We start from the raw sequence: 14,001 nt of genomic DNA on the forward strand, positions 1-14,001 counted from the left end.
AAAAGAATTTATTAAAGAATAAAAAGAAAGTAACTTGTCTCTGTAATTCAAGATAGAACCATACAGGGTCTAAGTTTATCAATCTCTGGAGAGAATTCCCCCTCCCCCCTTTCTCAGTAAAAGCAATAACAGCAAACAGGAATAAAGCATTTCCTTTAGCAAACACACAATTGCAAATATAGAAATCAAATCATAAGACTAATTCGCCTTTCTAATTAATACTCACTATTAATTAGTAGAAACTACTCCAGGAGAACTTGGAGACATGACTGTCCTCTCTTAGATCCAAAAAGAGTTCTCGAGACAAACAAAGAAAACACAGACAAAAGCTTCCCTCCACAGAGATTTGAAATTATCTCGTCTCTGATTGGTCCTCTGGTCAGGTGGTCACCAGGTACTACATGTTAACCCTTTACAGGTAAAAAGGGATCTTAACCCTGATCTGTTTATTTATGACAAGTGTATTTTAAGCATTTGATTTTTTTTATTGATTTACACTTTCACTGTTGTGCAAAATTATGGGTTTTAAGCTTTTTTTTGTTTGTTTGAATTTTCACAGTTATAGGAAATTGTGGGGGATCAGCCAATTATTTAAAGATGGTAGACATTGAGATGCAAAAAGTTAGCTTTATAAACTATTAAAACACAAACTTTCAACATCACATGTCAAAATAGCCTTAAATCAACAAATTCTACCTGTTTTAATTATTCATTCTCTAGTCCATTTGTAACAAGCCTTATCCAGAAGTCTAAATCACTGGATTTGACTTTAATAAGTTCTCAGTCAGCATTTTTCTTACTTTGCCTATCTGTAAACAGCAGTTATTATTATTGATGGAAATATTTTTTGTTGATTTGTGCTTACGTGTGGTGAAATTGACATTTACTGATAAAAATCTAATCCTTCCAAGCCTAGTCATATAGCACTTTACCATTTGTACAGCATTTGAACATATAATCAAATAAAACGTTAAGCAGAAAACATTGAACACTGAAGAGGCTTGGCAATAAAATTAGATTCTCCCACAGAATATAGTGAAAGCTGTTAGGCAATAGGGGTGAGCTTCTATAGAATCCAATGGGAATTAATAGCTAGAGGAGTCATGAGTTTGGGAGGGGTATAGAAATGGAGCATTCTGTATTTATTTTTTTTTGACCAACAGCTCAAAATCGTGGGAGACCAAGAACCAGACCCCTTTTTTGTTGAAATGGATTGTTTTTCCTTAGTTGGAAATGAGACCAGTAAAAGAACCTGGAATCATGAGTCTTTGTATCTGTCACTTAGTGAAAATTGCACTTGTACGTAGGCAGAAGCACAGTCATGGGGTGTGTAAATGACACAATATGTGCTTTCCCCCATCTGGGACTGAGCACATTTGCAAAAAGAGAACTACTCCCCTTCTTAAGAGTCTTCTGCTAAGTGTTTTTCTGAATTAACATCATTATTATCCTGCTAAAAACAGTCATTTGGAGCTAAGAAGATAAGTTTAATGTGTTTCCAAAGATATAGGGCCTGTTCCTGATTCCCTTGAAGTCAATGGGAATCTTGCCATTGGCTTAAATGGGAGCAAGATTGGACCCATAGTGGATAAGCAAATAGTTTGTATGTGAATTTAACCTCCTCCCCCGCCCCAAAGCAATTAATGTTATTCTGTGTAAAATGAACAGGTATTTTTCATGCAAAGTTAGTCATCTTTACTACTACTGTTATTTCTGAAGGTATCTTTTCTGAGTTCAGTTAACATCTTATTTAAATGTTTGTTCCTTGAATCGCTGCTAAAAGCAACCCTATTCTCTCAACACAGATCCTGAAAACATACTTTAGATTTATGCCTACCACTAATAAAATACGAAACATTGTTGCTAGTGGAATGTCTACTTGAACAGGACTATTGCAATGCCTTTTTTACCCAATGAGAGGACTGTTGCAGAGCCATTTACTGTGTTTCCAAACAGAATGAATATACATACAACCCATAAACATGATGATGTCTTCATGTAGATACTTGTATTTTCGATGCTTCTTTTTATGGTATCCTGTTGTGTTCTGTTGCAACAATCTGCCACATGTACCATATTTGAAGCTAGTTTGCTATTAAGATTCAATAAAGTTTTTTTTAAAGTGATTTCTGTCAAATGACAACTTACAGCATGAGCAACACATCCAAGAGCACAACCCAATAAGCAATTATCCTAGTCCAAGGGGATGTTTTAGAATAAATGATAGTAGATCTGAACTCTGTCAAAGAAGTGCAGGAAAGATGCCGAATATAGTAACTTTTATCCAGCATTTATTAGATGATTGCCCCAAAGTGTGTAAATAGGGAGAGGAGAGAAGTGACATTACAGGCACACAATAAACGTTATTTACTATCTGTAGGGCCTAGGAGCTCTAGTCATGGACTAGGAGCCCCTTGTGCTATGGCCATATTATGTCTTTACGTGTATAGGGGCCACAAAGTTCTGTGAATTTCCTCAATGGCCATGGTTACCGTGGAAAGGTAAAATAAGCCTTGGGCCATAGCATATTATTTTGCCAGGAATTGTAGTGAAGCAGACAGTACAATAAAACATGTCGCCTTCAGAGTCTACTTCTGTTGAGTAGCCAGATTAAGGTCTGGAAATGCTGTGTAAGGATTTTCTGCCCTTCTTATTTTAATGGGTTTGAATTGTCTTGCTGACATAAATAAACATTCTCTGTCACACCGATCTGTCCAGTTTGTGATTACAGAATAGTCTGACAGTTCATTAATATTGTCCATAGATTTTTATTTTAAAAAAATCCATAACGTGATTAATATGTTGTGGGTGCTAAATAATAATAATAAATAACAATACTGCCTCCACAGGTTGTAACTTGTAGCAGCATTTTCAGGAAGAGGATCCCTATGTACAATAACAAATAAGCTCATGGTCCCTCCCTGCCTCACTCTTAAGGGGGAATGAAAAGCAGATAACTATTTGTTTCAGAGTAGCAGCTGTGTTAGTCTGTATCCGCAAAAATAATAGGAGTACTTGTGGCACCTTAGAGACTAACAAATTTACTGGTGAGTATTTGCTTCAGGTTGGGGGGCTGTCTGTAAGAAAGGACAGGTCTGTCTCCCAAGAACTGTGAGGCGCTGGAGAGGTTTTATTTGGAGCTGAAGGTAACAGCTAGTGGTGTTCTGTTATTTTCTTTGTTGGGCCTGTCTTGTAGTAAGTGGACTGGACTACAAGCCATCAGGAACAGTATCTCCGATAATGTCACAGCTAAGCTGGTGGCTGAACTTTGTGACTGTTCTCACCCACAAATATTTCACATTTGGGAACAATATACACCTTCAAGTCAGTGGTACTGCTATGGGTACCTGCATGGCCCCACACTATGCCAACATCTTTATGGCTGACTTAGAACAACGCTTCCTTAGTTCTCGTCCCCTAATGCCCCTACTCTACTTGTGCTACATTGATGACATCTTCATCATCTGGACCCATGGAAAAGAAGCCCTTGAGGAACTCCACTATGATTTCAACAATTTCCATCCCACCATCAACCTCAGCCTAGACCAATCCACACAAGCGGTCCATTTCCTTGACACTACTGTGCTAATAAGTGATGGTCACATAAACACCACTCTATACTGGAAACCTACTGACTGCTATACTTACCTACATGCCTCCAGCTTCCATCCAGGACACACCACACGATCCATTGTCTACAGCCAAGCTCTAAGATACAACTGCATTTGCTCCAATCCCTCAGACAGAGACAAACACCTACAAGATGTCTATCAAGCATTCTTAAAACTACAATAGCCACCTGCTAAAGTGAAAAAACAGATTGACAGAGCTAGACAAGTATCCAAAAGCCACCTACTACAAGACAGGCCCAACAAAGAAAATAACGCCACTAGCTGTTACCTTCAGTCCCCAGCTAAAACGTCTCCAGTACATCCTCAAAGATCTACAACCTATCCTGAAAGATGATCCCTCACTCTCACAGATCTTGGGAGACAGACCTGTCCTCGCTTACAGACAACCCCCCAACCTGAAGCAAATACTCACCAATAAGCCACACCAAAGAACAAAAACACTAACCCAGGAACCTGTCCTTGCAACAAAGCCCGATGCCAGCTCTGTACACATATCTATTCAAGTGACAGCATCATAGGACCTAATCACATCAGCCACATCATCAGGGGCTCATTCACCTGCACATCTACCAATGTGATATGCCATCATGTGCCAGCAATGCCCCTCTGCCATGTACATTGGCCAAGCTGGACAGTCTCTACACAAAAGAATAAACACACAAATCTGACATCAGGAATCATAACATTCAAAAACCAGCAGGAGAACACTTTAACCTCTCTGGCCATTCAGTAACAGATTTAAAGGTGGCAATTTTGCAACAGAAAAGCTTCAAAAACAGACTCCAACTAGAAACTGCTGAACTTGAATTAATATGCAAATTAGATACAATCAACTTAGGCTTAAATAGAGACTGGAAATGGCTGAGCTATTACACACATTGAATCTGTTTCCCCATGTTAAGTATCCTCACACCTTGTCAAACTGTCTGAAATGAGCCATCTTGGTTATCACCACAAAAGTTTTTTTTTCTCCTGCTGACAACAGTTCATCTTAATTAATTAGCCTCTTAGAGTTGCTCTTAGTGCTGCATCCACGTATCTGAGATTCCTGCCCCTGGATTCGGTTCAGCTGTGTTTGGCTGCTGGAGAAGCCCCGCCCACTCGCCCGGGGGGGTCATGGCCAAGCGGTAAGGGCCTGGCGGGTGGGGGAGCCTCGGTCCCCGGGAGCTTCTCCCCCCCTGGCCTGGGCCCCAGGAGTCGGGCCGCGGGGAGCGGGTGGGGGTGGGTCCGTCTGGGGCGGCAGGGCTGCCCAGAGGATTCAGGGGGCCTGGGGCAAAGCAATGTCGGGGGCCCCTTCCATAAAAAAATTGAAATACTGTAGAATACTATATTCTTGTGGGGGCCCCTGCAGGACCTGGGCCCTGGGGCAAATTGCCCCACTTGCCCCCCACTCTGGGCGGCCCTGTGGGGCGGGGCCGTTTGCAGCTGAGCAAGGACCGGAACTTTGCTGCTCCCGAGCTGCAGGGATCAGCTTGCCCGGCCAGCAGCTACCGTGCCCGGGTTGGGCTGTGCATGGAGAAATCTGCAGCTTGTAACCACTTCCCGCCCCCGGCCCCAGGTTTTGACAGTCTGCCAAATCAGCGGGTGATGCCAACTCCATGTTTATATTCTGCCCTTGCAAACAGGCTCCTGAATGGGACGTAGCATCACAGCATCTAACTCATTTACAGTTTCCTACTGTGCCTGAAAGAATTTTTGTGAGAGGCTCACATCAAGCTGCGGAGAGATCCTTGACTGTAGTGGCTGCAGTTCAAGCCATGGAGGGGAAGGTTGATTCATTTACCTCCCGACTGGTGAATCTGGAGGGGAGAACAGGGTCGGCTGAGAAGAAATTAGTCAACTGTGAGAAAGTAGTTGTGGAGTTTGGTAATCAGCTGGCTGTGCTGGGAACTCTGGGGAACTCTGATCCAGGAGAATAATCTGCTGCAGAGGAGGCTGGAGAACGTGGAGAACCTGCTGAAGAACAGGAACTTCTGGATCCTGAGACTCCCCCCAGGCACGAAGGGAGAAGCCATAAGAACATAAGAACGGCCGCACCGGGTCAGACCAAAGGTCCATCTAGCCCAGTATCTGTCTACTGACAGTGGCCAATGCCAGGTGCCCCAGAGGGAGTGAACCTAACAGGCAATAATCAAGTGATCTCTCTCCTGCCATCCATCTCCACCCTCTGACAAACAGAGGCTAGGGACACCATTCCTTACCCAGCTTGGGTAATAGCCATTTATGGACTTAACCTCCATGCATTTATCCAGCCCCCTTTTAAACATTGTTATAGTCCTAGCCTTCACAACCTCCTCAGGTAAGGAGTTCCACAAGTTGACTGTGCGCTGCGTGAAGAAGAACTTCCTTTTATTTGTTTTATACCTGCTGCCTATTAATTTCATTTGGTGACCCCTAAGGTAACGAAATCCCAGCGGGTGCTGAGGGGCAGAAGCAAATCTTGGTGTCTTATATTCATAGAAATAGGAAAGTTCTTAAGAGTGATGGTCCCTATTGTATTCCGCTGAGGGCTATGCATGTGCATCATGCGCTCGGAACTGGAGAATTTGAAAGTAGTGTCCACTGGTCCACGCATGTGCCCTGGCTCACCTCGCACCTCTGTCTGAGTGGATAAAGGGCAGACTGACCATCTCTCCAGTTCCTTGTCACCACTGCATGGTCTGGGTCAGAAGCTCCAGTGTCTGTACTTTCACCTTATAAACAAGAATTAGATTTAGCTTTTAAATAGTTTTTACTGTTTTTAGTTTCTAGTTTAGTGTTTTACAGATCTTAATGTTTAGATTGAGTCTCTTTGGGGGAAATCCTGCTCAACTCCCCCTCCCCCTGCCCATTTGGGTGCCAGACTATACCTTGGACTCTGAGCTTCAAACGCTGCACTTCCCTGCCTGAGATCCTTCATGGACAGTGATGACCACTCGTGCTGCCTGGACTGCCTTGGGGAAGCCCAGATCACGGTGAGGTGTAGTATTGCTGATTGTTCCCCAGCCATGCCCAAGATGGGCAGGAACTTTGTCTCTGCAAATACCTCATGGAGAAAGCCATGAGTCCCCAATCAGACCCAGGCTGGGGAACCCGCACCATCATCCTTAGAATGTTCTTGCACCACAGCCATGCAAGACATCCTTCCTAATAGTAGAAAGGACTCTACTAGAAGGTGTTACCTAGCTAAATGGAAGCACTTTTCTTCTTGGGCAAGTCAAAGGAGCATTCTCCCAGAAACTACAGATATTCCTCTCATCTGGGACTATATCCTCTCTCTGAAGACATCAGACCTGTCCATCTGGTCCTTGTGAGTCCGCTTGTTGGCAATCAGCACATACCATCCGCCTTCTCAGGCCTACTCAGTCTCCGTACATCCACTGACCACTAGATTCTGGAAAGGCCTAATCAGAACCTTCCCACCTATTCAGAAGCCTGCTCCCCAATTGGACCTGAATGTTGTTCTCTCAGTATTCACAAGCCCCCTTCCCTCTTTGAAGCTTTAGCTTCCTGTTCCATGTCTCTCCTTTCCATGAAGGTCACTTCCTAATAGCCATCTCCTCAGCTAGAAGAGTTGGCGAGCTTAGAGCGATGATGGCAGTTCCTTCTTACACTATATTCCATAAAGATACGGTTTCTTTGTGTCTACACCCTAAATATACATACAATACGATTGGGACTAATTTAGCTACAACTAATCATGAAAGAGATCTTGGAGTCATTGTGGATAGTTCTCTGAAGATGTCCACGTAGTGTGCAGCAGCAGTCAACAAAGCAAAAAGGATGTTAGGAATCATTAAAAAACGGATAGAAAATAAAATGGAGAATATCTTATTGCCCTTATATAAATCCATGGTACGCCCACATCTTGAATACTGCGTACAGATGTGGTCTCCTCATCTCAAAAAAGATATACTGGCACTAGAAAAGGTTCAGAGAAGGGCAACTAAAATGATGAGGGGTTTGGAATGGGTCCCATATGAGGAGAGATTAAAGAGGCTAGGACTTTGCAGCCTGGAAAAGAGGAGACTAAGGGGGGATATGATAGAGGTATATAAAATCATGAGTGATGTGGAGAAAGTGAATAAGGAAAAGTTATTTACTTGTTCCCATCATATAAGAACTAGGGGCCACCAAATGAAATTAATAGGCAGCAGGTTTAAAACAAATCAAAGGAAGTTCTTCTTCACACAGCGCACAGTCAACCTGTGGAACTCCTTGCCTGAGGAGGTTGTGAAGGCTAGGACTATAACAGGGTTTAAAAGAGAACTGGATAAATTCATGGAGGTTAAGTCCATTAATGGCTATTAGCCAGGATGGGTAAGGAATGGTGTCCCTAGTGTGACAGATTTCTGTTACCAATCTGCCTGGGGCGTCAGGTGATCGGGATGAGGCTGCAGGAGTGAGTGTGGGGTGCTCCCCATGTCACTCAGAGGAAGGAAAAAAGCATTAGTGCCTGTGCCCTAACCCACTTTCTTACTATCACACACACACCTGGGCTTGGCCAGCCCTGGGTTGTAACGTAAGGAGAAGAAGAGGAAGGGTGGACAAGAGTTCTGTCCTGTGCACAGGTCGTCCAGGGTCCGCTGTTGGTCTCCGATTTGCTTCAGCTCTTAGGAGGGTTTTAAGTCCTGGGGTCTTTTGTGAGCATTTTATTCAGGGACCTTTGTCCCCCATGCTCTTGTACCAGTCCAAACCAGCTTTCTGTGGCCTCCTTAGCTTTCCACAAAACACACCGGGAACTTGTTTTCCCCCTTGCTGGCCTTTGCCGTCTCACTAGCTTTTTTGCAATCCCCTGCACTCTTGTTCAGTTTACTGCTCTGTTCTCGGCTGGTCGGGGTTGGAATCCAGGCCCCCATCTTTCTTAGCAGGCAGCTGAGAGTCAGTTGTGTGCTATGGCCTTGGGCTGGAATCCGCGTCTTATTTTCGGACCTAGCTGGAGGGTCGAGTTAACCTGTTCTCTTCTCCCTCCCTCCCTCCCTCTTCGGCCTCTTGCAACCTGCAAAGGAACCTTTCCACACTCACACGTTTGACCCTTCCCAAAATGCTTCGCAATGCCTGCACCAGCGTTAGCAACATACAATGCTGATCTGCCTCCCCAGGGGACCCCCTGAGGGAGGGGGCCATTGGGGTTGTGACACTAGCCTCTGTTTGAGATGGATGGCAGGAGAGAGATCACTTGATCATTGCCTGTTAGGTTCACTCCCTCTGGGGCACCTGGCATTGGTCACTGTCGGGAGACAGGATACTGGTCTGGATGGACCTTTGGTCTGACCCAGTACGGTTGTTCTTATGTTCTTATGATGTTCTTATGAGAGATGGTCGGTCGGCCTTGCCCTTTATCCCCTCGGATGGAGGCACAAGCTGAGTCAGAGCAGACCAATGGATACTACCTTTAAATTCTCTGGCTCTAGACGCATGGTGCACATGGGTAACCCACAGTGGAAAGCAGATAGGACCGCACATCTTGAAGACTCTCTAGTTACAGGTCAGTAACTCCCATTTCCTTTATTAGTTCATATTGTCAATCCCTTTGCCAATGTAAAGAGTCTTCTTGAGTACATATGTGAGGTAGATCCTTTAATGAAAGACTACCTCAAAATAGGACTGGAGGGGTAACTAGATTTCCTTCTGGATGTGCAATAGTGCCCTGGATTTGAAATTCATAAGAAAGTATTATGTGCCACTGATAAGTGAAATTTTTAAAAAACTCTCTATCCTGTGAAAGGTAGGTGCTGCCAAAACTTGATGAGTACTCCACACACTTGCTCAGTGAGGAGGCTAAACTGAGTATGGTGGTTTTGGCATTTCTGACTGGGACATTTGTTAAAAAGATACAGGGCAGAAACAAGAGATTTTTTTTTATTGGCTACTAACGAGACACCAGAAAATAAAAATTATTTTCAGGCATTACCAACCTCTACCGCTACCTTTGATATAAAGTCACGGGATGCAGGTGTCAGGAAACAACTGCAGCAGACAGTGCTGAATGTGTCACATTTGTGATTTCAGGTCCCAGTGACGTTTGCTGAGATCTCGGTCTATTTCAATGAGCAGGAATGGGGGAATTTAGATGAATGGCAGAAGGAGCTTTACAAGAATGTGATGAAGAGCAACTATGAGACTCTGCTCTCACTGGGTAATGATGTATTTTCATTCATTTATCAGAAGTTCCATGACCAGTGCTTTTTACATTTCCCGTGGTTTCGGGCAGATCAGCATTCACTTAGAACTTTTGTGACTGATCCACTTTACACAGCCCCCATGTAAAGAGACTAAAAATACCCAATGATGGGTTTAATTCTTTAGTGTCCAGTATCAAAGCACTAGCTATATTTTTCTTGTGTGTATTTAACTGATACACGCAGAGATTGGACAGAAAATCTCTCTCTACCTGCTCAGAACCAGACGAGATTAAATAAACAACCCCCCGTACATGTGGCTATTTCTGACTCAGCTGCAGGGTCCAAAACTGATCTTCTACCAGATGTTTTATGCTTCTTTAAACCATTTTATCTACACTCAAATTGCCAATCCTCTCTGGTGTTGGGAGGGGAATGTTTTAACATAATTCTCAGTCCTTTGAAATGATAGCAAGTACTCAGTGGCTATTAATGAAGCATAGTGATCCCTGGTGTCTGTTTCCATGATCAGACTATGCAATTTCCAAACCTGACATTCTGTCCAGGATTGAACAAGGGGAAGAGCCGTGTGTCAGGGATCAAGGGGAGCCAGAGGACAGGGAAGTGTCTACAGACACCAAGACAGGTGAGTGGTGACCGATTATGTAGGGCTGTGAAGGAATGACGTTATTTATGTATGGCACAGGGATATCCATCTCCTAGAACAGAGGTGGGCAAACTATGGCCTGTGGGCCACATCTGGCCCGCGGGACCCTCCTGCCCGGCCCCTGAGCTCCTGGCCCGAGAGGCTAGCCCCTGGCCCCTCCCCCGGTGTTCCTCCTCTCCCGCAGCCTCAGCTCGCTCTGTCGCCGGCGCAATGCTCTGGGTAGCGGGACTGCGAGCTCCTGGGGCAGCGCAGCTGCAGAGCCCGGCCTGACCCGGTGCTCGGTGCTGGAATGAGGGTGGGGGGTTGGATCGGAGGGGCAGTTAGGGGCAGGAGGTCTGGGGGTGATCAGCGGACAGAGAGCAGGGGGGTGGATGGGGCAGGGGGTCCGGGGGGGCCATCGGGGTGAGAAGTGTGTGTACGGGAGGAGTTGGATAGGGGGTGGGGGCTGGGCCATGCCTGGCTGTTCGGGGAGGCACCGCCTCTCCAAACTGGCCCTCCATACAATTTCAGAAACCCAATGTGGCCCTCAGGCCAAAAAGTTTGCCCGCCCCGTCCTAGAATCTCATCAACACAATGTGGAATTCAGTGTTTTGGGTTTTTTTTCAAAGGGAAAGTTAAAATGGGAAGTGTGGGGGGCCTGTTAATTGTGGCTCTCATCTGGGAGCTCACAGTGCTGCTCTGGGGAGCCTGTAATGGGATGTCTGCAGACGGATAAAATTCCCACAGCATGGCCATGGCTGGCCCAATTCAATTGACTCGGTCTTGCCGGGCTCAGGCTCTGGGGCTAAGAATCACTGTGCAGAGTTCAGGCTGGGGCTGCAGCCTGAGCTCTAGGACCCTCCATCCTCACAGGGTCCCAGACCGCAGGCTCCAGCCTGAGCCTGAGAATCTACACAGCTGGCTAAATCATCGGGCTCAATGGGTAGCGATCAATGGCTCCATGTCTAGTTATCAGCAGGTCTCAAGCGGAGTGCCCCAAGGGTCAGTCCTGGGGCTGGTTTTGTTCAATATCTTCATTAACGATCTGGAGGATGGTGTGGACTGCACCCTTAGCAAGTTTGCAGATGACACTAAACTGGGAGGAGTGGTTGATACGCTGGAGGGTAGGGATAGGATACAGAGGGACCTAAACAAATTAGAGGATTGGGCCAAAAGAAACCTGATGAGGTTCAACAAGGACAAGTGCAGAGTCCTACACTTAGGACGGAAGAATCCCATGCACTGCTTCAGACTAGGGACCGAGTGGCTAGGCAGCAGTTCTGCAGAAAAGGACCTAGGGGTTACGGTGGACGAAAAGCTGAATATGAGTCAACAGTGTGCCCTTGTTGCCAAGAAGACTAATGGCATTTTGGGTTGTATAAGTAGGGGCATTGCCAGCAGATCGAGGGATGTGATCATTCCCCTCTATTCGACATTGGTGAGGCCTCATTTGGAGTACTGTGTCCAGTTTTGGGCCCACACTACAAGAAGGATGTGGAAAAATTGGAGAGTCCAGTGGAGGGCAACACAAATGATGAGGGGGCTGGAGCACATGACTTGTGAGGAAAGGCTGAGGGAACTGGCATTGTTTAGTCTGCAGAAGAGAAGAATGAGGGGGGATTTGATAGCTGCTTTCAACTACCTGAAAGGGGGTTCCAAAGAGGATGGATCTAGACTGTTCTCAGTAATGGTCTCAAGTTGCAGTGCGGGAGGTTTAGGTTGGATATTAGGAAAAACTTTTTCACTAGGATGGTGAAGCACTGGAATGGGTTACCTAGGGAGGTGATGGAACCTCCATCCTTAGAGGTTTTTAAGCTCAGGCTTGACCAAGCCCTGGCTGGGATAATTTGGGATGATTGGACTAGATACCTCCTGAGGTCCCTTCCAACCTTGATATTCTATGATTTTGGAGCTGCAGAACCCAAGCCCCTATGAGCTGACCCAGGCCAGCCACAGGATTTTTATCCCTATGTCAATGTACCTTAAATGACTGCAGGCATATTTGTATGTGTTCAGAAGAAGTGTCTGTTTTGGCAAAGAATTGGCCTAGGTTTGAAATTGGGTTTCAAATCTTTTTTAAAAAAATGTTCTGTGAACACTAGAAAAATATACTGTGATTCTCTTTCCTCTGAACAGAATCTTCCATTTCCACACACATTTCACCACGAACTAAGCAAGAGGAAGAGCCACGTATTGGGGATCAGCCAGCTTCAGAACCAAAAGAGAGCCTTCCAGATCGCAGCGCCGGTGAGTAATTAAAACAGCTTGGATGCAATGAATGAGTAAAATGTTGGAAATGCCAACAAAACTCTGATGAGCTCTTAAAAGTTCTGCCTCTTTCTCACGTAGTTGTGTTTTGTAACCAGAACTCGACACACCTTCATCTCCGACCTCAGTCCTGGCTTCCTACCACGCCTGGCTGACTTTGGGCAGTGGAGCTCTCCCATCATCTGATTTATTCTCTCCCTGCCCCCCCATTTTCAGGTGAAGAGGCTTTCTTTAAAAATCAAGCATTTTATTTCAATCCCTGTCTGAATTCTACAGGTAGCAGGGACTTTCGTACTTTGTACTTCGTCCAGTGAAAAGAGCAGCCTCTAGATCAGGGCTCGGCAACCTTTCAGAAGTGCTGTGCCGAGTCTTCATTTATTCACTCTAATTTAAGGTTTCGCGTGCCAGTTATACATTTTAACGTTTTTAGAAGGTCTCTTTCTCTAAGTCTATAATATATAACTAAACTATTGTTGTATGTAAAGTAAATAAGGTTTTTAAAATGTTTAAGAAGCTTCATTTAAAATTAAATTAAAATGCAGAGCCCCCCGGACCAGTGGCCAGGACCTGGGCAGTGTGAGTGCCACTGAAAATCAGCTCGTGTGCCACCTTCGGCACGTGTGCCTTAGGTTGCCTACCCCTGGTGTAGATAAAACTCTGCATTAAGCATGTTCGCATCACTTTCATATGACTTTGTATTGTGCCTCTTCATATAACCTTGTATAAGTCTTTCCAGATATAACCTCTGTTTTCATACAACTTTGTATCAAGGCCTTTGATATAGGAACTCTGTATAAAATCTTTATATAGAAACTTGGTACTGAGCCTTGGTATAATGTTATAGAATAAGATCTCCCCCATTTCAATCAATTGCCCTGTTGAGTGAATGAGTAAGGCATGGAAGGCAGGCACCTCCAGACAGCTGCAACAGTTGGAGAGGGGATGGAAGCCAGACCCAAAAACAATAAAACTTGTCAAGTGGGCTCATTAAAGAAAATCAGACGTATTGATGGCCTCAGAGTTAGAAGCGAGCACCTTCTTCTGAAAACACCCTCTTTGAAAATAAATGAGGCAGCATGAAGACAACACTCAGACGGAAGCACCACAGATGACCAACTGACACAGACATACATTTTGCATCTGGTACAGATTTGCGTGAGAGGGAAGCTGCTATAAATGTGAGGTGTCTTGCAGAGGATCCAGGGTCTTGTCTTGTCAACATGGGAGCATCAATCCGGATCGACAGAAGCCCTGCTCCACCCCTCCCACATCTAACTCACCTGGCCAGTGCAGTTAAGGGGAGCAACTCGCTGGTAACAACAACAAGACGGAGTGTGCGTGTGTGTGTGGAGTG

At 45.1% G+C, this 14,001-nt stretch overlaps 1 pseudogene; it reads left to right on the plus strand.

The window, feature by feature from the left end:
* Positions 1-597: 597 nt before the first annotated feature.
* Positions 598-12,867, plus strand: LOC123363300 (annotated as a pseudogene).
* Positions 12,868-14,001: the final 1,134 nt, after the last annotated feature.

Source organism: Mauremys mutica, chromosome 2, assembly GCF_020497125.1.
Source record: "Mauremys mutica isolate MM-2020 ecotype Southern chromosome 2, ASM2049712v1, whole genome shotgun sequence".
NCBI classification, from domain to species: Eukaryota; Metazoa; Chordata; order Testudines; family Geoemydidae; genus Mauremys; species Mauremys mutica.